At 41.8% G+C, this 23,567-nt stretch overlaps 1 protein-coding gene across 1 annotated transcript in view; it reads right to left on the reverse strand.

Moving 5' to 3' along the window:
• Positions 1 to 23,567, reverse strand: part of LOC136885886 (serine/arginine repetitive matrix protein 2) — a 282,388-nt gene that overhangs the window by 20,601 nt on the left and 238,220 nt on the right. The gene's annotated exons all lie outside the window — the stretch shown is intronic.

Here is a 23,567-nt window from a genome sequence, read left to right on the forward strand (position 1 = left end):
ATTGAACTTCTATGGTCATGTCATGAGAATGGACAATCAGAGGCTCACCTCCAGAATCTTCCACACCATCTCTAGAGGGAAAGCGACTAATGCCAAGTGGGCAAGACTCGTCAGAAAAGACCTTCAAGAATTGGACATTGCTCCCAGTGAAATTTATGACAGGAATAGGTACAGAACGTTGATCAGAACATCAAACTCTCTCCAATCACTAACAGAAAAAACAGTACGTCCGGGAGGAGGTGTGAAATGGATTCAGGAGCGAAAAGACATTCACAGTGCAAGAATGAAGGAGTACTGGTCAAAGAAGAAAGCTGCTAGAGATAAGAACCACGTGGTCTATAGCAGGCTCAAACGGAACTTTAAAAAAAAAGTCAGAGAATTTGAATATTTGGGGGAATGGATCAGTGAAGACCTCAACACCAACAAAGCATTTGAAGAAAGGATCAGGAAACTGGATATTGCATACGACCAATACAGAAAAGTTTACCAGAAGAAATCCATATCCATCAATGCGAAATTAAGACACTTTAACGCTGTAATCAGACCCGAGGTCCTCAATGCAGCTGAAACCCTAACCATCAAAGGAGCAAAACTCATACAGAAACTAGAAGTCAGGGAAATAACTATCTTGAGAAAGATCTTAGGCGCATGGACCGTAAATGGAGAAAGCTTCCTCAGGCCCGACTATGATCTATACCTAAAGAAAGAACCTCTAATGGACACAATGTTTTGTTCAACTAATGTATTAATAACATTGTATTAATAACCTTGAATATTGTATTGTTATAAACGGTAGCCCTAACATACTTCCATAGAAAATAAATAAATAAATAAATAATAATTAATAATAATAATAACAACATTTCCCACAGAGATGTCGAGGTATCGAAATTTCTGTCCCACAGGAGATCACCAGGCAGGAAAAACAATACGAAGTTTACGAATATTTACAAATATCCGGAAGTGTGAGCTAATAGGATTGTTAACGAAGGAAAAAAATACTGGTCTTTACACGCATTGCTTTCTTCCTCGAAAAGAAAGTGCCATTACTTACCGTGAAGTTGTTTCTATAGCAACGCCCACATAATTTCGCGAAGACAGTATCAGTTAAAGGCATAGTTACAACAATACATTGCCATAACTATGTCGTATAGCTGGGGCTCATCTGAGTATTTGCGTCCCGGAATTAGCGATACAAAGTGTGTGACGCAATGTTACCTAGCAACAGTGCAGGCTGTAATGTGAAGTACTGATTGTTGGTCATGACAGAGACATATTATCAAAGAGGACTCTTAGAGAACCGACGGCCAACTAGACTTACAGTACTCTCTTTGTGGTGTTAGTTTTCAGGAGTTGACTAGAACGACGCATTATGTCGGCCGTGCCCATTTTTATTACAACTCTCAGCGCCGTAAAGAAGGCTATGGCACTCTGGATTTAATCTAAATGTAACTATACTTTCATCACTTCGTTCAATACAGTTTTAAGCACTGAAACAGGAATGGAACAACGTAGAGAATATTACCATGAATATATAAACTCTAGTTTGTCCTGCAGTGTGGGAGGAGGCATGCGTTGCATCATGGCCCACTAACATTAAGAATGAACACGTTTCGTTGGTCATTTGTCACCGGACGGCGATTTTCCTTTTAATTAAACCAATCAGAGCAGAACGTTGCGACAACACAAATATGCAATGACAGAGGATGCATGTAATGACTGGTTAAAGAAACATGATAAGAAAAAACGCAGCATGTTGAAAATAGCCTACATAATGTAAGTGCATTTAATGTGAAGAGCTTCTTTAGACACAATAGGATTGTATTTCTTTCTCTAGAACAAAGCATATCACCATCTCTTTACAGACAACATGATTTTAATAGCTTTTCACTCGTGGCTTTTGGGCGAGTTTTTCTTTTGGTTTTCAATTGGCAGAGAAGAAACAAACTAGAACGAATGTAAATAAATAAATAAATAAATAATAATAATAATAATAATAATAATAGAGCCTCCGTGGCTCAGGGGGCAGCGCGCCGACTTCTCACCGCTGGATACCGTGGTTCAAATCCCGGTCACTCCAAGTGAGATTTGTGCTGGACAAAGCGGAGGCGGGACATGTTTTTCTCCGGGTACTCCGGTTTTCCCTGTCATCTTTCATTCCAGCGACACTCTCCATTAATATTTCATTTCATCTGTCAGTCATTTATCATTGCCCCAGAGGAGTGCGACAGGCCTCGGCAGCTGGCACATTTCCTATCCTCGCCGCTAGATTGGTGCTTCATTAATTCCATTCCTGACTCGGTGAAATGACTGGAAACAGGCTGTGGATTTTCAATAATAATAATAATAATAATAATAATAGAGCAGCAAAGGTGTTGAAACAGGGGTCAGACTTGGCTATAGAAATATGAATCTGAACGTTAATTGCTTGGCCTTTGCAGATGACCTTGCAATTTTTCTGATTCGCTAGGCATAGCCGCAGAACAAATCAATGAGCTGAAGACACAAGCTTTATATGCTGCATAATGCCTTTGAATAGGAAAGGTCTGATCGAGAAATCAGATCTCCTTCAAGAAAACAGAATTTCTAACAGATATTGTAAGTCAGCACCGAGAGTGCTAGAGGTAGGAGAAGCGAAAATCAAACAAACGGGAAAATTCAAATACCTTGGAGAGTGGGTAGGTGCCAGTACTTCTTTCTCAGAAGTCTTTACATCACGATCAGGAAAACGGAAACGGCGTATCAACTAACCAAAATGTCTACAAGAAGAAATTTATATCCATTAACGCCAAGATACATTGCTGCACAGTAAAAAAAATGAAATGAAATGAAATGGCGTATGGCTTTTAGAGCCGGGAGTGTCCGAGGACATGTTCGGCTCGCCAGATGCAGGTCTTTTGATTTGACACCCGTAGGTGACCTGCGCGTCGTGATGAGGATGAAATGATGATGAAGACGACACATACACCCAGCCCCTGTGCCAGCGAAATTAACCAATTAAGGTTAAAATTCCCGACCCTGCCGGAAATCGAACCCGGGACCCCTGTCACCAAAGGCCAGCACGCTAACCATGTAGCCATGGAGCCGGACTGCTGCACAGTAATACGACCGGAGGCTTTATATGCCGCAGAATGCCTTTGAATAAGACAGGTCTGATGGAGAAATCAGAAATAAAAGTAGGGCAGATATTAAGGAAATCCTAGGGCCATCAAAGACAATGGTGAATTTAGAAGACGACATAATCATGAACTCTACACACATGTAGAAACAATCACAGACACCATTCGAAGGAGGAGAATGGTTTCTTTAGCCACACTGCCCGCATGAATCCTACAAGGCTGAGCAAATAGGATCTTTAATTACTTTCTAAACAAAACAAAACAAAAAACAAGGCGTGGTTCACCGAGGTAGAGAAAGACTTGCAAGAAGTGGGGATAACACAGGAGGATATCCAGAAACGTATTCTGCTCAAGAAGAAACTCCAAGAGCATCGTGCTTTCTAAGAAAAGCCGAAACTAAAATCTGACAAAACATGGACTGAAGGGAGGGAGGAACAGCAGAGGATTCGAATGCGAGAATACTGGGCTAAAGTTAAAGCCCAAGCACACGGGAAAGTACAGCTGAAATAACGTGGTCCGTAGATGGCCGAAATGACAGTAATAATAATAATAATAATAATAATAATAATAATAATAATAATAATAATAATAATAATAATAAAAAGCGACCTGCATGTCTGGAAGTGAGATGATGATAATGAAGAGGGTGAAATCCAATGTCGGGGCATAGGCTACTCCTGTCGAAAACATCAAGAGGTCTGCTCAATGTTTAACGTCCCCATCCGACGGACGAATCACCATCAACAGCGTCATATGCCATCACTCCATGTGAACGCTGCGGAGAGATTTGAAATTTAATCCAACATTTAGGCACACAATCTACTGATTAGAAATTAATTGGTACCACCACCTTTGTCCGCCTCTGTGGTGTAGTGGTTAGTGTAATTAGCTGCCACCCCCAGAGGCCCGGGTTCGATTCCCGGCTCTGCCACGAAAATTTGAAAAGTGGTATGAGGGCTGGAACGGGGTCCACTCAGCCTCGGGAGGTCAACTGAGTAGAGGTGGGTTCGATTCCCACCTCAGCCATCCTGGAAGTGGTTTTCCGTGGTTTCCCACTTCTCCTCCAGGCGAATGCCGGGATGGTGCCTAACATAAGGCCACGGCCGCTTCCTTCCCTCTTCCTTGCCTATCCCTTCCCATCTACCCATTCCTCCACCAGGCCCCTGTTCAGCATAGCAGGTGAGGTCGCCTGGGTGAGGTACTGGTCATTCTCCCCAGTTGTATCACCGACCAAGAGTCTGAAGCTCCAGGACACTGCCCTTGAGGCGGTAGAGGTGGGATCCCTCGCTGTGTCCGAGGGAAAAGCCGACCCTGGAGGGTAAACAGATGATGATGATGATGATGACCACCACCTTTCCTACTCTGCCGGCACACATTCTGACGGTGAAAATATTTCAGTCAATCAGTGATCTACATCTAGGACTGTCGCCCAAGTGGCAGATTCTCTATCATTTCTTTACCTAGTCTGTTCTTAAATGATTTCAAAAAAGTTTGAAATTTATCAAACATCTCCCTTGGTAAATTAGTATTCCAATCCCCAATTCCTAATTTGTCGTCTGGAATTCCAACTTTATCTTCATTTTATAATCTTTGCTATTGTAAAATCTTCTCTCAAGCTTATCCTTCTACTGATGTCATTCCACTTCTTTGCTTCTTTTCTACCGCTTTTCCCCACACATGTAGGGTACTGGGTGCGAAGTGCAGCGCTCATCTGACCCTGTTTTACGACTAGATGCCCTTCTTGACACCAACCCTATGTTGAGGTATGAATAGGAGGGTGTTGGGTCAAACACAAACGTCTAGTCTCCGAGCCAGAAGAAGTAATCAGACGCGATTAAAATCCCTGACCCGGCCAGGAATCGAACACGGGACCCTCTGAAACGAAGGCCTCAATGCTGACCATTCAGCTAAGGAGTCGGACTAGTAATGTAATTCCAGTGACAGCTCGAAATATTCCGCTTAGTCGAGCAGCTCTTCTACTTACTTCCGCGTCTTCCCAGTCCATTTTTGCAACATTTCTGTAACAAAACTATTTGGTCGGAAATCACCCTTATTTTCCATCAACGGGACTCGAACCAGCTAACCACGGTGTCAAGAGCATATAGATTTGACGCCTTAATGATCATGGCCACCTCGCGGGCTATAATAATAATAGGGCGTGATTAGCACTGACTTGGCTACTGGCTTTCCGCGTGGGCGGCTGAGGTTGGAATCCTAGCAGATCTTGGGCTTGGTCTCCACTCCCTGACTGAATGTGCGTAAAAACTGCCAGGAATTATTCATGTATGAAATATTTATGCGGAATTGTACGAGTTAGTTTATTGCATTATTTTAACAAGCCGTTTTTAAAGTAGTTAACGTCAAGTATCACTTGAATTATATCCAGTCATGCGGCTTCTTCAGCAGACCTTTTGAACTCCTGATTTCATCAGCAACCTGCTATCTTCCCGGGTCATATCGCAGTGGGCCGTGCTTTGCATACCGGATATGGGGGACGGCACATGACATGTCTCTCTTATGTAAGGAACTTGGCCCCCTTTGCTTTCTCCGACCTGCAGACGACACACAAATGTAACCACCAGGAATTCCAATCCAGCGACACCGGAACTTCCGTTCACCTCTGACTGATTAGAAGTTCATTGATGTCTATTCTCAATTGTTAAAGAAAACAGCGTAGCGGGGCAGGGGGCTTAGTAAGAGGTACCAAATCCAAACATGCACATTTTTCAGGAAACAACAAAAACATCCTTCAGGAATACCAATTACTTTGTCTTCGATGGTAGTTTGCCAGAAATCTGTTGCGTAAAAAAAGTAAACAGATGGGCAGTACAGCCAGAGAATTAAGTTCCAAGGAGACCAGGAAACAAGTGGACTGAAGCAAGGAAGACAGCCCACAGAGAAAATAATGAAAGCCATATGGAAGACCAGAAAGGCGAATCAAAAGCACTGCGTGATCCAACAAGGTCCATACCGGTCTGCTAATAATAATAAATGACCAGATTTTGGGAAGAAAAGAGGACAAACGCTCCAAGAGGACATTCCGTGTTCAAGTTCAATCGCTCTCCTTAAGGGGAACAATCGTGTAAATAAATAAATAAATAAATAAATAAATAAATAAATAAATAAATAATAATGTTTCTTAGAGGTGAAGCTTCCACGGTGTGTAGAATTATTTCGTTTATTTTCCGGGTTGAACCGTGTTGTTATCTGTACATCACGTACAGTTTGCCGACGTTTCGAATACATTGCAGTATTCTTTTTCAAGGAGACTGAAATACCCCTCTCGATTCGAGGTAACAAGTCTCCCAGGCTCAGTCGCCTTGAAAATGAATACTGCAATGTATTCGAAACGTCGGCAAACTGTACGTGATTTACAGATAACAACAACACGGTTCAACCCGGAAAATAAAGTAAATAAATAATAATGTTATTGGCGTTATGTCCCACTAACCACTTTTACGATTTTCTGAGACGCCGGAATTTAGTCCCGCAGGAGTTCTTTTACGTGCCATTATTGTAAATCTACCGACACGAGGCTGACGTATTTGAGCACCTTCAAATAACACCGGACTGAGCCAAGATCGAACCTGCCAAGTTGGAGTCAGAAGGCCAGCGCCTTAACTGTCTGAGCCACTCAGGCCGGCTCAGTGGTAGTGTGTCGACCTCCGAATCCCAATACCGCGTGTTCAAACCCGGCAGAGGTAGTCTGATTTCTGTTTAAAGAGGAAGTACAACTGGGCAACCATCCTCTATTAACACTAATTAGAGAAGAAGATTAAAGGGATCCTACACTTCGAAAAATGAAGATATCGGCCTCAAAGAAAGACAAGGGCCACGAAGGGCTTTAAGATCGAAGAATCCCTAGGCCTCGAATGCTCTAACACCGTCGGGGTCGGAAACGAGCAAGAGTTAGGGTAGGATGGACGAATGTGAGGAACCTGGCACTAGTAAGTGGAAGCAACGCAGGACTCTGCTAAGGGCCCGTGATTATCAACCCACGCTCCCAGGTTAAGAGCTTCTTACGACAGGCAGGGGATACCGTGGGTGTTTTTCTACCGCTCCAGGGTTTGATTTTTAAAGGGCAAAAGAGAAAGTCCATTCGACACTCCCATGTCGTACGATCTCGGCATGTGAAAGATATCTGGTGACACATTTGGTGTCCACCCGTCAAATTAAAACTCTGTCATCTGATAGAGTAAAATAGAATGTCGAAATTGATACGCAGGTAGTGTAGATGGCATCAAATCGAATTGCCTGTACACGGCAGCTGAGGCTATTTATTATTATATTATATTCGTTATGGGCATTTGAGACCACATTAAGCTACGGGAAGCCTTCTTTGCAGCCCAAAATCTGTGCGTTCTTTCTCTGGCAGCCTGTCGATCACTGATCTATACTTTGTTCGGTTTAGGATGTCTTTCCGATTCAATCCAGTCTGCTCAGGATCCTTTCTTACTTCCCTGAACCGTCTGTCGGAAACTTTTAAGTCCACTGTCAAGTGTTCTAAAAATCTGTTTTGTCAGTCTCTTCTCGTCCATTCTAAACAGATGGCCATAAAATTTGAATCTTCTTTTCTTCATTGACTCCATCAGTCTTTCACTTTCTTGATACATTTCTCCCCTTTCTCGACATCTATAGCCTACTGGCCATCCACGATTTTAGGACCCAAATAAATTATTATTATTATTATTATTATTATTATTATTATTATTCCTGCCATATTTTTTTCTTTAAGAGGTGCCGAAACTCACAGAAGGGAAACTACTACTACTTCTTCTTATTCTTCTTGATCATCATTTGTTTGTCGGACTCAGCGAGGGATCTCACCTCTACCGCCTCAAGGGCAGTGTCCTGGAGCGCGAGGCACTGGGTCGGGGATACAACCGGGGAGGAGGACCAGTACATCGCCCAGGCGGCCTCACCTGCTATGCTGAACAGGGGCCTTGGTGGGGGATGGGAAGATTGGAAGGGATAGACAAGGAAGAGGGAAGGAAGCGGCCGTGGCCTTGATTTAGGTACCAGCCCGGCATTTGCCTGGAGGAGAAGTGGGAAACCACGGAAAACCACTTCCAGGATGGCTGAGGTAGGAATCGAACCCACCTCTACTCAGTTGACCTCCCGAGACTGACTGGACCCCGTTCCAGTCCTCGTACGACTTTTCATATTTCGTGGCAGAGCCGGAAATCGAACCCGGGCCTCCGGGGGTGGCAGCTAATCACACTAACCACTACACCACAGATGCGGGCGAAGGGAAACTTAAGAGAAAATATCAGGATTTTGTTTTGAAACAGTTCGCGTAGTACAGCCAACACTAAATATAAAACTACATTATCTCCTCAGCTTGTTTCCATGTCTTGCTTTTGTTGATTACTGCGGAACAGTGACCCCGAAGTACCCCTGCTCTTTGGCTCAATGGTGAGTATACATGTGGGGCCCCGGGTTCGATTCCCGGCCGGGTCAGAAATTTCAACCACGTTTAGTTATTTCATCTTGCTCGGGTACTGGGCATTTGGGATAGTATTAATACACACAACATACGCAGTACAGTCATTGTGTACTAGTGTCGCTGTGATGCGCTACAGGATGGTTCTGAGCGGCGAAACTTGAGAATGCCGTAGTTTAAGTAACGGACAATTTCAATGTAATATTATTGGCTTTACGTCCCATTAACTACTTTTTTTTTACACTTTTCGGAGACGCCGATGTACCGGAATATAGTCCCGCAGGAGTTCTTTTACGTGCCAGTAAATCTGCCGACACGAGGCTGGCGTATTTGAGCACCTTCAAATATCAATGAACTGAGCCAGGTTGTGAGCAGAAGGCCAGTGCCTCAACCATCTGAGCCACTCAGCCACTGGCAATTTCAAGTTATAGGAAAAACTAGTCAAATCCCATAGTGAAGCTTTTGAAATGCTAAAGCCGAAATCTTCCGTATCACCACTACGGGAAAAAGCCGCGAAACGTCAGGTCAGAAATCTAGGAGGGTGATGCTTGAACTGTTGCTGTTGTGATATCTGTCCATTCACCGTACTTTGTGATAGGGTATAACATAGAAACGTGCAATAATGAATATATCTTTCACGTAGGGTTGGCATCACGAAGGGCTTCTAGCCGTAAAACTCGGCTTAATCCACATCAGTGACGGCCATGGATAACTGGCGAAAAAGGGACAGGAAAGAAGAAGATGCTTCGAACCCACAAGAGGAGGTCGAACAATTGTTATGAACAACATTGAGGTTAATGTGTTCACTGACACGGAAGATCTTTCTGGAGTTGCGATAAGGTTCGCCTGGAGGAAACTGCTTTTCACGCCCAATGTAAGAAATAGTTACTGCATTCAGAGTGCGCCGGATATTTTCTTGGACATTTCTTCTCTGAATTTCAGATTACCTCCGAATGGCACAAATACACGCAAACCGATGTAGGTGCCAAGCAGAAGAATGTTCTTCTATTTCGAGAATCGAAACAACATTGTCGATATGCTATCTCTCACACGATCTCCTTCGCCGACTTCAAAACAAATGGATTGAAACATACCTTACCGCGGGGACCTCAAATATATTTTGTTTTCATTAACCTGAACAATATGTGCACTCTGAGAAGCTGGCAATTTACGTTCCAGTATCGAACTACATCGTGGAGAAATATCATGTTAACTCTGTCACCGTTTATAGATTGGTAGTGGGTGCAGGAGGTACGACACTGCGGATGATGGCCAAGTTGTTGAAGGTCTGTGGATGCAGTGTGGGTCTCGGCCCACAAGTGGCCACGGCTGGTCCGTGGTCCAAAGAGCTCTGCACTCCGACCAGCCAACCGAGCAGAGGAGGGGTGGCCACGGCTCTACCGTGGATCTACGCTTCTGCATTCGGAAGATGGGACAGAGCTGGACCTCACGGCTGACCCCAACCGTCAGCTGTCCTGAGAATGTTTTCCGTGGTTTTCCATTCTCGTATACTAAGCCGAATGCCGGGACAGTTCCTATACTGAGAGTCAACTTAAGACCTTAGTGGTCCCTTTGATGTTAGTCAGACTTCTGGTCGGTGAAAAGGCTTCCGCAACGCCAAATAGTTCCCTAGGTTTGTTACTTGTTCCTGAAGTCAGGAGCTTCCTTCAGTTTGGTTAGATATTCTGGTGAACTGACTTGATGAATTAAAATTTTTGCCCTGTATAAATATGGAAAATATATCACAGGTTGTATGTTATTCGGGTTCGTTACCAACTCTTATATATCATACGTAGATGGCTGTGAATAGTTATTGTTCTCAGTGGTGTATGTAGCAAAATAATAATAATTTAATATGATATTGATATCTTATTGCACTGTGTACTTAGTAAGTTTGTTCGAGTTCATTCCACTGTTGATAAGTTCGCATAATAGGTGGGACGTTGAAGATGGATCCAAGAAAACTGTTGGCAATACTGGCTGCAACAGCGTGTTCACTGTTCAGTATTCATAATGGCTGCCAGCTGTGAGCAAGACGTGTGTGATGCTGTAACGCTTGAGTTCCCTGTGAAATACTTTAAAGCTAACAAAAGTAGAGGAAAATAAAGTAGAAAATCTAAACCAAATTGTTTTAAACGTTTACAGTAGCCTACGAGATTAGAATCCACTGTGGACTGTGGAAGACGTGAAAAAGTCCGCGCAGCTGATCGGCATTTCTGTGTACAGTGTTTACGCCGTTCGCTTGGAATGGAAAATCCAAGTCTCCAGGGAAAGAACGATGTGTCAGCTCAGCACTCGCCGTAAATAAAACAGGAAGGGCCTTAACACGGTGTGGGAATAGGATCCTTGGCGTATTCGATAATAATAATAATAATAATAATAATGTGTACTTTACTTTATATTCGCAACCGCCCTCTACCTACAGAAATGTTGTCATGAGAGGATCATGAGTTCGTTTTTACCTTCCGAATGACGAGACTACAATATTTACAACATTCCTGGAAGCATTGTATTTTGCAATCCCACTCACCGGTGGGTTTTTCAGTTTTTTTAACTATGAGAAACTGCCACTGACAGTCGTTGCACGAGAGCGGAATCGTATACGTATGTTGTAAGTCTCCATGTGCGTCACACAAATCGCATTATGAAACAAAAATAATTCTTGCTTCTCTTGCCTCGGAATTCGTCAGCAATCTGTAGGTTTTACATGGTCAATAACGGAATAAATAGGTATGGTACGTAATCGAAGTACAGCTATGTGAAAGGCAGTGATTTCGTTTGATGCTTCACTATTTCAGAATGAAGTACTGTACTTGTCAGATGGACGCACGGCGTTAATGATAAGCTGGTTGTGGCGGAGATGGAGAACCTAGACGAGACGGGAAGGGGGAACAGGGGACGTGCTCACATGCGGAAGGATACTTTTCCTAAGCTCTTAACTTGAATTTCAGTATAGTATAGGCCACGGCCGCCAACCCCCTGACCTTCTCCGCAACAAGTCTTCCGGTCTGAGAGACTGCGTCACCGTCTAAGAGGCCCACCTCCCCCTTCAGGGAGTAGTAAGTTGTGAAAGATGTTTGCCCTGCAGGAAAGCAACCTAGCTACGATTGCCGAGGCGTCTGTGCGTGAGTCCGTGCTTCTTTCAAGGAACCATTTACACTCTTTAAAAATATAAATTTACAATACTGTGTCTTGTGGCAAACCCGATGAGGGGTCAGATTCCTGAATAAAGGATTATTGATTCATAATCGAATTTGGCCAGCTACGGACCACGCAAATAACTTCCTGATTTCAGCTTTCTTTAGTGCCAGTATTCCTTCATTCTCTAGCTTACAGCTTCTTTCTTTTCAACCGTCCAATGTTTCTTCAGGGCCGCTGTTTCTAGGAACCCCTCAGATGTGTGTATCTTGTTTCTGAAAGTGGTTCTGTTGTGAATGTCTTGATCCATGCTCATTTCTTGCAAGTCCTACTTGGTGTTAACAAACTATTTGTCATACGAGTTGTCGTTCCTATTGGGCTTGTTGAAATGGTTAAAAAGAATTCTTAGTGAGTCTGTGAAAAAACAACATCCCAGAAAATTGGAGGAAAGGAATCATCTTCACACTATATATAAAGGGCAACAGATGGAAATGTGGAAACTATAGGGTCATAGCGCTGTTGTCACACGCCCTGAAGCTGTTGGAAAAGATCATCGAAATGAGGAAGAACAACAAGGATTCAAGAAAGATCGAAGTACCGAGCTCAATAGCTGCACTCACTTAAGTGCGTCCAATATCCAGTATTCAGGAGAAAGTGGGTTCGAACCCCACTGTCGGCAGCCCTGAAGATGGTTTTCCGTGGTTTCCCATTTTCACACCAGGCAAATGCTGGGGCTGTACCTTAAGTAAGGCTACGGCCACTTTCTTCCCACTCCTAGCCCTTTCTCTTCCCATCATCGCCGTAAGATCTATCTGTGTCGGTGCGACGTAATGCAAGTTGTAAAAAAAAAAAAAAAGGTGGTACTATGGGTCTCATTTTCACCCTAAAAATGCTACTTGGTGATTACATTTTTGGAGATAGAAAAGGCCTATGACAGTGTCCCTCAGAACAAGATCTAGGAATGCCTGGAAGACCTCAAGGTGCCAAAATACCGACAAAGTGAACTTCCTATACCAAAATTGCTACAGCTGTGTTCAGATAGGCAGTGGATGATTAAAATGGTTTGAAACAAAGAGAGGTGGCCTATCACCACTTATTTTCGTAATATTAATAAAGTCTAGCAAGAAAATGGACAATGAACCGAATGCCCTGGTATTTGCTGACGATGTGCTGTTATTGAGAGAAACAGCTGCTGAAGTACAGAAATAACTGACTGAATGGAACAATATGTTAAATAACTTTGAGCGGGAGATGAGCACAACACAGACTGTAGAAATCCCATCAGCAGGGAAGAAACAAACTTAAACCTCCTTTTTGGAAAGAACCAAATTGGAATCAGTTTCTCACTTCAAGTACCTCAGAAGCATGTTCTCAGAAGACAACTCAGCAAGGCACAGAAAGCATCAGACTTTTACAATCACATCAGTAACCTCCTCTGCAACTGCAAAATACCACAACCCTGTACCGGGCATTATTGAAATATGTCCAAATAATTTAACCCTTCGTTTGCGTATCGTATCTAAAATCCTGCTTCATGTTTTATGTGCTGCTCCGAACTGCGTAATCGGTATGTGTCAGCATATTTTTTTGGTCCGAGAACTTTCCTTAAAATCCTTCTTTCCTTCTTCTCGATTTCTTCAATGTCTTCTTTCATATAGAGGTTCCGATGCGTTCCGCAAGGAAAAATAAAGCCCTGAGTAGTGGCATCAACAGCATGTGTATAGAAAGTCTGAGAAATTCAGGTTCGAGTCCGAGGAGAACGAAACTTCCAGCTAATGTAACCTGTTGTTGAGAAAGGACCGCTATGCGAGGAGCTATCCTTTGACATTTACCTTGTTAATACAAGTAGGCCAGGTACCCTCTCCTTCTGCAAGTACCTAGGTTAATGAACACTAGTCACATTATCGTGTGTGACCCCTCGTCATAGAAAGTAGACATTTGGGCAGTAAAATACGAGATATGTCTGTTATAATCCTAACGAAGCACCGGTAAGGCATGTCGTGACTTTGGAAGTTAGTTGCTCTAGCGACAGCGTTCACCTTGCCTTTGTAGCCAAGGGCAGAACGTAACTGGTTTGATTACACACCGTGGAGACTTATCGGCTGGCAGGGTGGTTGTCATGGTGAATATTGTGGAACACTACCAAATGTTTTGAAACATGTCATGCTCGGGCTCTATAATTAGCTATCCGTGTTGCTAAGAGACCAGCCAGATAAGTCAGCCCGCAATGAATAACAGCTATAAAGATAAAATCAGTTAATCAGGTTTATTTATTTATTTATTTATTTATTTATTTATTTATTTATTTATTTATTTATTCATTTATTTATTCATTTATTTATTCATTTATTTATTTATCTTCATTATAGACTGTTATGCCTTTCAGTGTTCTGTCTGCAAGCCTCTGTTTATATTTGTAACTAATGATGTGGCCTCGTTTATTTCTAAACATCTTATCATTAGACTAAATCGTTAGAAACTGAGTCTAACCATCGTCGTCTTGGTCTTCGTCTAGTCCTCTTACCCTCCATAACAGAGTCACATTATTCTCTTAAGTAACTTATCCTCCTCCATTCGCCTCACATGATCCCAACATCGAAGCCGGTTTATGCGTACAGCTTCATCCATCGAGTTCTTTCCTAACTTAGCCTGTATCTCCTCATTCCGAGTAACCTCCTGTCATTGTTCCAGCAGTCACTCGCTACTTTCATGTCTGTTACTTCTAATGAAAAATATATCCTAAGTCCACCCGGCGTTCATCCCCGTAAAGCAAAGTGGGTGTGAAAACAGACCGATGTAGAGAGAGTTTAGTCCGGGAGCTGATTTCTTTTCTTACAGAACACTGCTGATCGTAAAAGCGAGCTCACTGCATTTTTTTTTATTTACTCAAGAAAGGCACCTGAGCCGAGGCTCTTATGGCGCAATACAAGATTAAATATTGGCAGAGTTACAAAATATTGACAATACAATAATAGCTTATTTCTAAATACGTTACAGTCTCACAAATATAAATACAATATATAATAGCACTGTACATTACTTGGTTGAAAGATTTACTGCTCATTTTCTTTTGTCCATTGATTATTTATTTTTTGTTTAAATTTTGAAATTCTTGTTGCCTGTTGTATATGTTTTGGAAGAGCATTGTACACCTTCGCAGAGTAGTGCCATAAGGAGTTACAACCATACTTACTAGTTTTTACAAATTCGGTATGGACTCTCTTTGCTTCTCGAGTGTTATATGAGTGTATGTCAGAATTTGTAATACAGATAGTGTTTGTATGAACCAATTTATGCTTAATTTTATATACCATCATAGCTGAAGCTCTATCCCGTAACATGTGGAGTGGTAGAAGTCTGCATCTCTTAAACAAATAATCTGTAGGTGTTAAGAGTGGTAAATTAAAAAGTATTTTTAGTGCTCTTTTTTGTAAAATGGCAACTTTCTCAAAGAGTTCCTTATTGCAACATCCCCAAACATGAATCAGATAAGTCAGGTGACTTTCAATGAGAGCCTGATAAATATATTTTAAAAACTTACGGTTGAATTTATATCTTAGTCTGTGAAGCACTCCAATTGCTGGAGTTATTTTTTTGCATATAGTTTTAACTTGCTCGTTCCAGTCAAGCATTTCATCTATTTTTAAACCTAGAAATTTAGTCAATTGTACTCTTGGTAAAGGATGATCGAAGAATGTTAATGTAATATCAAGAGGAGTTGCGCATGGGGGCTTGTGAAAAATCATGTAGTTGGTCTTGCTAAGATTAATGGATAGTCTATTGTTTGAAAGCCAAGTTTGTAGTAATCTAATGTCATACTGCATTTTTACCTCAAGTTCTTTAGCAGAGGTACTAACATAGAAAATATTTGTATCATCTGCAAAAAGAGATAATTGTCCTTGTAATTTTAGGGATCCTATATCATTTACAAATATTAGAAATAAAATTGGACCCAGTACTGATCCCTGAGGAATTCCAATTGATATAGGAAGACATAAACTTTTAGCATTTTTATATGAGACGAATTGTGATCGATCACTGAGATAATCCTTAAACCAGTTCAACGCTAGACCTCTTACTCCTGCGTCTTCCAGTTTTCTGATCATTCAATTTCACTTACTATACTACCTTCCTGGGAGGACACACATCCTAAATACTTGAAATTATCTGCCTGTCCCAGCTGTGTATCCCTAATCTGACATAAATTTAGTCTTAGAAAGGCTAATTTTCATACCATACTCATTACACCTATTTTCAGTTTCCAAAATATTAGATTGCAGGCTTTCGGCACAGTCTGCCATTAAGACCAAGTCGTCAGCATAGGCCAAACTGCTTACTAGATTTTCACCGTTCTGGATCCCTCCCTGCCACTTTATACCTTTCAGCAGATGATCCATGTAAACTACGAACAACAAAGGTGGAAGTGCCTTGAACCAGTTATTTATTTATTTATTTACTGACTTGATGTCAGCTCCTAGACTGAAAGGTCAGCGTCGAGGCCTTCAGTTGAGAGGGTCCAGGGTTCTATTCACGGCTGGCTCTGGGATTTTAATCTCAGACCATTTCCATCTCATCTTTCGGAAAGATAAATATAACTGATACTAGAAAGGAAAAGTGGACGTGGGCAGAGAAGGTTATCATGAAGGCGGAAGAACCTCCGAAAGTGATTCTACATTTACGATACGGCAAAACTTATCGAAATCAGTGGCGACTCCTGGCTGTTCGCGTACTCTCAAATGCACATCCGAATTGGTTCACATGCATGGCATTCATTTTGAAGTAAAGGACATTCACGAAAATACCAGGTGCACTTAAAGAACTATTACAGATCCCATAAAACACGCCAGGTTCTATGATATTCACACATTGAAGTTCAAGGGTTTGGGATTATTCAGAACAAGAAGGGGAGCTGCAACAATCAAGTGCTCTTCAAAACCTATTCATCCTATCAACAAGAAATATAGGCAATGAAACTGAACACTGTATGCAAACCCTTCATGTAACAACTGATTCAATCCATTTCACCACAAAAGAGAACTGCATTATTACCAAAAAATATTAGTACACCAGGCAGATGCTGGGGCTGTACCTTAATTAAGGCCACGGCCGCTTCCGTCCCAATCCTGGCCCTTTCCTATCCAATCGTCGCCATAAGACCTATCTGTGTCTGTGTGACGTAAAGCGAATTGAAATAATAATAATAATGCATAAATAAGAACGAACTATACTGAAATATTCTAAAGCTTAAATAACCAAAGCAAGACTAACTGATAAATTACACACATATGCCGAATTTATTATTTTAACCATTATGGTTTGTTTTTGGTCCGTATTGACATACCTAATAAGAACACTGAAAAATCACTGGTAAAGATCCATGTCTGCATTAATACCGTACTACTAAAAAGCTATTTAATCTTTATTAATTAAATGTCGTGCATGTTTCGAGAATCTCAAAAATTCTCTTTATCGGCGTCTAAACATTCCACCAAATAATTAATTTCCTTGATTTTGAGCGAAGATGATACGAAGAAGATGGGTTTGTTCGGGTCAGGTTTCGGATGACTTTGCATATTCCAAGGATCTGATAATATGTGTGATCCCGGAGTTAGTTAATTATAATATCTCCTTACCGATTGATACGCTCAGAGTATAGTTTCAGGTGTGACTAAAAGATGGTTTATGAAGGCATGCAGTGCATTAAATACTTACCATGGAGATAATCAATTGTTAACGGATAATGTATGAAATACGTTTTGAACGGACGATGTAGCGTCATAACATCGGATACGTGCACAAACATAACCTGACGATTGTTAAAAGTCCATGTTTGATTAGATATAGAATTATCATTCGCCATCCTGTAATTCTGGTGTTTAATCTCTTCCTAGTTCTTTGAAAACACGCTAAGGTTTCTTGAGCACACACAGGAGGCCATGCCAACGTTAATGAGCAATTCTACGGATAACAAAAGAACTTCAGACTTGCCAACAATACAGCCGCAAGCGTTAGAGCCGAGAATACTCCTATGTGGTCTATCGAAATAAAATGTTACAATGTTACAAGAAATTAGGTACGACTCCATCGGGTCCAGACTTCCAGGAGGAAAGAAAAAAGTTAATTAACAACTGGATAGCAGCTTCTTAATGGACAATTTTTCTTTATTGACGGCAAAATTCTCTGAATAACTGGCATATATAAACAAACAATCAATAATAATTCCATGTGTGTAAAAATGAACATGTTATGTTTTGTTCAAGTGCATGTGACTTCTGTTTTTGGCCAGACGCTAGCAGATTCCTTCTCAGATTGTTTTAGGGGGAAAAGGCGGGGAGGTGGGAAGTCACGTGACAAATACTCGGCCTGTGATTGGTGGCTCGGACATCATCTGATTTTCTCGGTCTTAATTAAGGCACAGTCCCTGCATCTGCCTGGCATGAAAATGGGAAAGCACGAAAAACCATCTTCAGGGCACATTAATAAACAACTCGCCGATGGACAATGCCGACTCAGAGGCAGACAGGAAATCAAAGAATACACAAATATTCACAGTGACGTTAGAATAATAATAATAATCTTTGCTTTACGTCCCACTAACTACTTTTATACGATTTTCGGAAACGCCGACGTGTCGGAATTCAGTCCCGCAGGAGTTATTTTACGTGCCAGTAAATCTACTGATCACCTTCAAATACTACCGGACTGAGCCACGATCGAACCTCCCAAGTTGGGGTCAGAAGGCCAGCACCTCAACCGTCTGAGCCAATCAACTCGTCACAGTGACCTTAGAAAACGCAGGTTAAGCTTATATGGACACATTAAAAGAATACATCCACATAGACTTACAAAACAAATTGTCGAATTCTAGGAAAACAGGAGTAAAGCCAGAACAGACGCAATGAAATGGATTGGCAAAATCAAAAGGGATCTGAAATAGGGAGGAATTATACCAGCAGATGTCCAAAAACATCTCCAGACACAAAATTCACAAATTGCAAGTTGACCAAGAGCAAACTCCAAGGAAGAAGACTGGAACATCCTGGTCTGAAGACAGACAGGAAGTCCACAGTAAAATAATAATACAAGAAGTATGTAATAATGAAATAAATATGAGCACAAAGGAAGGCAAATACACGCCTTTAAGTATTTAACGCATTCTTAATAGTCTTATCCACGTATATAATAATAATAAAAAAGTAATTTTGTTACTTTCATTGATCTGTCTCTTTCTTATCCTTGACTTTGACACTATGAAAGTGACTGAGGTATGAGCGATGCTAGGAATGCCATTCCTTATTCAGCCAGTCCCTGCTATGAATGGTGTGAAAATGTTGATCATAGGGTCGGTTGGTGCATGCATTTCAGTGGGTTTCGCAGACTGATATGTAATAGCAACGTCTGGCTCGGTTAGGAAAGCAACGGGAAATTAACTCACTCCTCATTTCCCTAGTGATGCCTAGGCCATGTATGACAGCTGATGGCAGAGCTTTTGAGGATACAACCAGCCTTCGGGCTGAGGATAATAATATGTCTCGGCTACCGTGTGCAGGTTTTCCGATTTGACAACGCCCCCTGAAGCACGCCAATTTAGACGCTCCTTTTTATTCCACCAGAGGGCCGGGTACACGTGCGGGGCATGCGCACAGCATGGTTTGGACAGCCCTGTACGAGAGCAGAACCAACTTTCTAGACACGCACTCGAGGTTGCCACCAGTACTGTAATATTGTGTCTGCCAACTTCCTGTGCTCAATGCACCTTTCACCTGGCCAGCTCAGCCGGCACACAGCTTGCATTCACGGTTTCGTGGACTTCTTTTCTACTCTGATTGTCGTTCACCGGAGGCTTTGGGCCTCGCTACTCCCCAACCAGTGATCGCAAGACCACCGTACAAGAAAAAATCCACAGCCTTTCAGGCAAACAACTCAATGTTGAAAACATCCTAGGGATATTGAGCTACGAATTTTAGGTAAATAAAATATATAATATGAGAACATGTGTACTTGTCCGCCTCTGTGGTGTAGTGGTTAGCGTGATTAGCTGCCACCCCCGGAGGTCCGGGTTCGATTCCCGGCTCTGCCACAAAATTTGAAAAAGTGGTACGAGGGCTGGAACGGGGTTCACTCAGCCTCGGGAGGTCAACTGAGTAGAGGTGGGTTCGATTCCCACCTCAGCCATCCTCGAAGTGGTTTTCCGTGGTTTCCCACTTATCCTCCAGGCAAATGCCGGGATGGTACCTAACTTAAGGCCACGGCCGCTTCCTTCCCTCTTCCTTGCCTATCCCATCTGATCTTCCCATCCCTCCACAAGGCCCCTGTTCAGCATAGCAGGTGAGGCCGCCTGGGCGAGGTACTGGTCATTCTCCCCAGTTGTATCCCCCGACCAAGAGTCTAAAGCTCCAGGACACTGCCCTTGAGGCGGTAGAGGTGGGATCCCTCGCTGAGTTCGAGGGAAAAACCGAACCTGGAGGGTAAACAGATGATGATGATGATGATGATGATGATGATGACATGTGTACTTATTCCTTAAAATTACAATCTTTTTCCTAATCATCGTTATCCGGTTGATTAGATTAGCAGCTTGCCCTTTTCTACCACCACGAGTGCTGATGTGAGTCAGCGCAGAGTTTCACGTACCGAGCTCGATTGCTGCAGTCGCTTAAGTGCGGCCAGTATCCAGTATTCGGGAGATAGTAGGTTCGAACCCCACTGTCGGCAGCCCTGAAAATGGTTTTCCGTGGTTTCCCATTTTCACACTAGGCAAATGCTGGGGCTGTACCTTAATTAAGGCCACGGCTGCTTCCTTCCCACTCCTAGCCCTTTCCTGCCCCATCGTCGCCATAAGACCTATCTGTGTCGGTGCGACGTAAAGCAACTAGCAAAAAACAAAAAGTTTCACGTAAGCCCTTATAACTACATTCGGTGTGGACATTTTCCAAGAAATCAAAAAGCTCAAGGGGGTATTGAACTGGCCTTCGGTACAAAGGGTCTCGGGTTCGATTCCTGGCCAGGTCGGGGATTTTAATCGTTTCTGATTAATTCTTCTGGCTCCGGGACTGGGTGTTTGTCTCCGTCCCAACACTCTCCTCTTCATATTCAGACAACATACCACACTACACACCAGCACAGAAACACGCGATAGTGATTACATCCCTCCATATAGGGTTGGCGTCAGGAAGGGCATCCGGCCACAGGGTCAAATCCACATGTGCGACGCAGTTCGCACCTGCCACCTCACAAGTGTGGGAAAAAACTGTATGAAAAGAAGAATAAGAAGTTGATTTGGCTAGGATTTGAATAAAAAAAGAAAACGAGCAAAGAAACGATCTATTTTAGGCTGTTTTTCGGAACTGCATTTAGGTCGGAAGTAATTTTGTGATTTTTTTTTTGAAAGTTTGATAGAGCTCTCCAAGACTCACGATTTGGAACCTCTCCGGACCCTTTAGCGCTTCAACTTTCAGCACAATTGAGAAAATTGCTCAATGTTACGTTCTTCGTAGTATGGTGACCACTGTTTTGTTAAGAATGTTTTCAACATGAAAAGTAATTGGGTTGAATTACCTGAGAAATATTTTACTCGCTTACCAGTTCCTTTTTCAGCAAGTTATCAGTAATATTACAATTACTTTACAAAACGCTAGTCTTAAAGGAAATCACTGACTTTTTTTTTTCGCATAATACAAAGTTTGCAAGGAGAAGATATGACTTCATTTTGTGTTTGTGTGGGTCTTGTTTGTTTTTTATCTTAGTGACATTAAGTGGCTATCATCACTAGGCGACACTAAACATGATACCTTGGAACTTTAGAAACATCGTTTTCCATTATTTTGATTTATTTTGTTTCTTTGATTTTCAATTTAAAAAATTGGCGTTTAATTTGCAAAATCATTTATTGGTTCTTTAAGATTTTCATCCCCAAGCCTCGGCGTCTTTGGGGAGAAGTACACCTTTGCATTTGCTGAAAAGACGCCCTACAGGGCATGTGAAGGGATAGCTGTGTTTAATTTTTAGAACATCGTTGGTATTAGAATGATGTCTTTGAAAATATGAGAGAGGTAACGAAGTACCTCATCCAGAACTGGTGAAGTTACGCCTTCCTCTGTAACAGAACTTTTTTTAATGCTAGTTGCTTTACGTTGCACCGACACAGATAGGTCTTATGGCGACGATAGGATAGGAAAGGCCTAGGAATGAGAAGGAAGCGGCCGTGGCCTTAATTAACGTACAGCTCCAGCATTTGCCTGGTGTGAAAATGGGAAACCACGGAAAACCATTTTTAGGGCTGCCGACAGTGGGTTTGGAACCCACCATCTCCCGATCACTGGATACTGGCTGCACTTAAGCGACTGCAGCTATCGAGCTCGGTTGTAACAGAACTGAAATAAATGTTCATTTCTTTCTCCGTTTCTGCCTCCGTGCGATGTATATGAGATGTATACTAGAATGTAACGATAACTAGAAAGTATTTGATATGCCGGGCTGAGTGGCTCAGACGGTTGAGGCGCTGGCCTTCTGGCCCCAACTTGGCAGGTTCGATCCTGGCTCAGTCCGGTGGTATTTGAAGGTGCTCAAATAAGTCAGCCTCGTGTCGGTAGATTTACTGACACGTAAAAACTCCTGCGGGACAAAATTCCGGCACCTCGGCGTCTCTAAAAACCGTAAAAGAGTAGTTAGTGGGACGTAAAGCCAATAACATTATTATTATTATCAGTATTTGTTACAAGTAATTCGATTACTGTTACTCAATTACTTCCCAACTCTGTCCCTAACAGAGCCCCCTAGTTATCCACGAAATGTGTCAGATGTACACATCCCTTCTGCTTAAAACTTCCCACACTATCATATTTTATGCCTGACCTCCCTTGTTCAATATTATACTTCTCGTCATACGCGGAAGAAATTAAGTTTTCAAGTCTTACGAAATCCCACAATCATTATTATTATTGGAATAGCAAGACCAAGAGTAAATGGATTACGGAAATTAAGGATGATATTAAAGAACTACAAATAGCAATATATGAACTTAAAAACAAAATTAAGATGCTTCAAGACACACACACACCAGGCTACAGATAAAGATCAATAAAAGGTCTAATGAGAGGGTGTTTTCAATTGAAGAAAGGAAAGCAGCATCTCTCTCAATATTAAGAAATATTGCGCTGATAGGAAATAAATTAAAAACTTTGTATAATTGACTAGAGTGGTTTGATGTAGGCCATAAAAAGTAAAATAAAAATAAATAAATCAATAAATAAATAAATAATAATTATTATGTTTTAGCTTTACGTCCCACTAGCTAATTTTACGGTTTACGGAGACGCCAAGGTGCCGAAATTTAGTCCCACAGGAGTTCTTTTACGTGCCAGTAAATCTACCGACACGAAACCTTCAGATACCACCAGGTTGAGTCAGGATCCAACCTGCCAGGTTGGGGTTAGAAGGTCAGCGCTTCAACCGTCTGAGCCACTCAGCCTGGCAAAAAATATAAATCATTAATAATAATAATAATAATAATAATAATAATAATAATGCGTGTTGTTTAAAGGGGCCTAACATCCACAGTAGAGGTCATTGGCCTCTAATGGTACGAGACGAGACGAAATGGAATGATAATATAAAAATTACCCACCGACTAGGATTTAAAAAATGACGGAGGAAAGGCCTATGAAATTAAAATAATCAGCGAATCTAATTCGCAACGCCTTATTTTCCTATAAAATGATTTAAAATAGATTAAAACGTATTAACATTCAATAAGGCATAGCCTTTATATTTCATTCAAATTAAACGTTCAAAAATAACAAATCGTCATTGCGCTTAGGAAAAGAACCGCTACGTGATCATATTTCAGCTTAGAACTCTGACGAGAA

Source organism: Anabrus simplex, chromosome X (genome assembly GCF_040414725.1).
Source record: "Anabrus simplex isolate iqAnaSimp1 chromosome X, ASM4041472v1, whole genome shotgun sequence".
In the NCBI taxonomy this organism is placed as follows: Eukaryota; Metazoa; Arthropoda; class Insecta; order Orthoptera; family Tettigoniidae; genus Anabrus; species Anabrus simplex.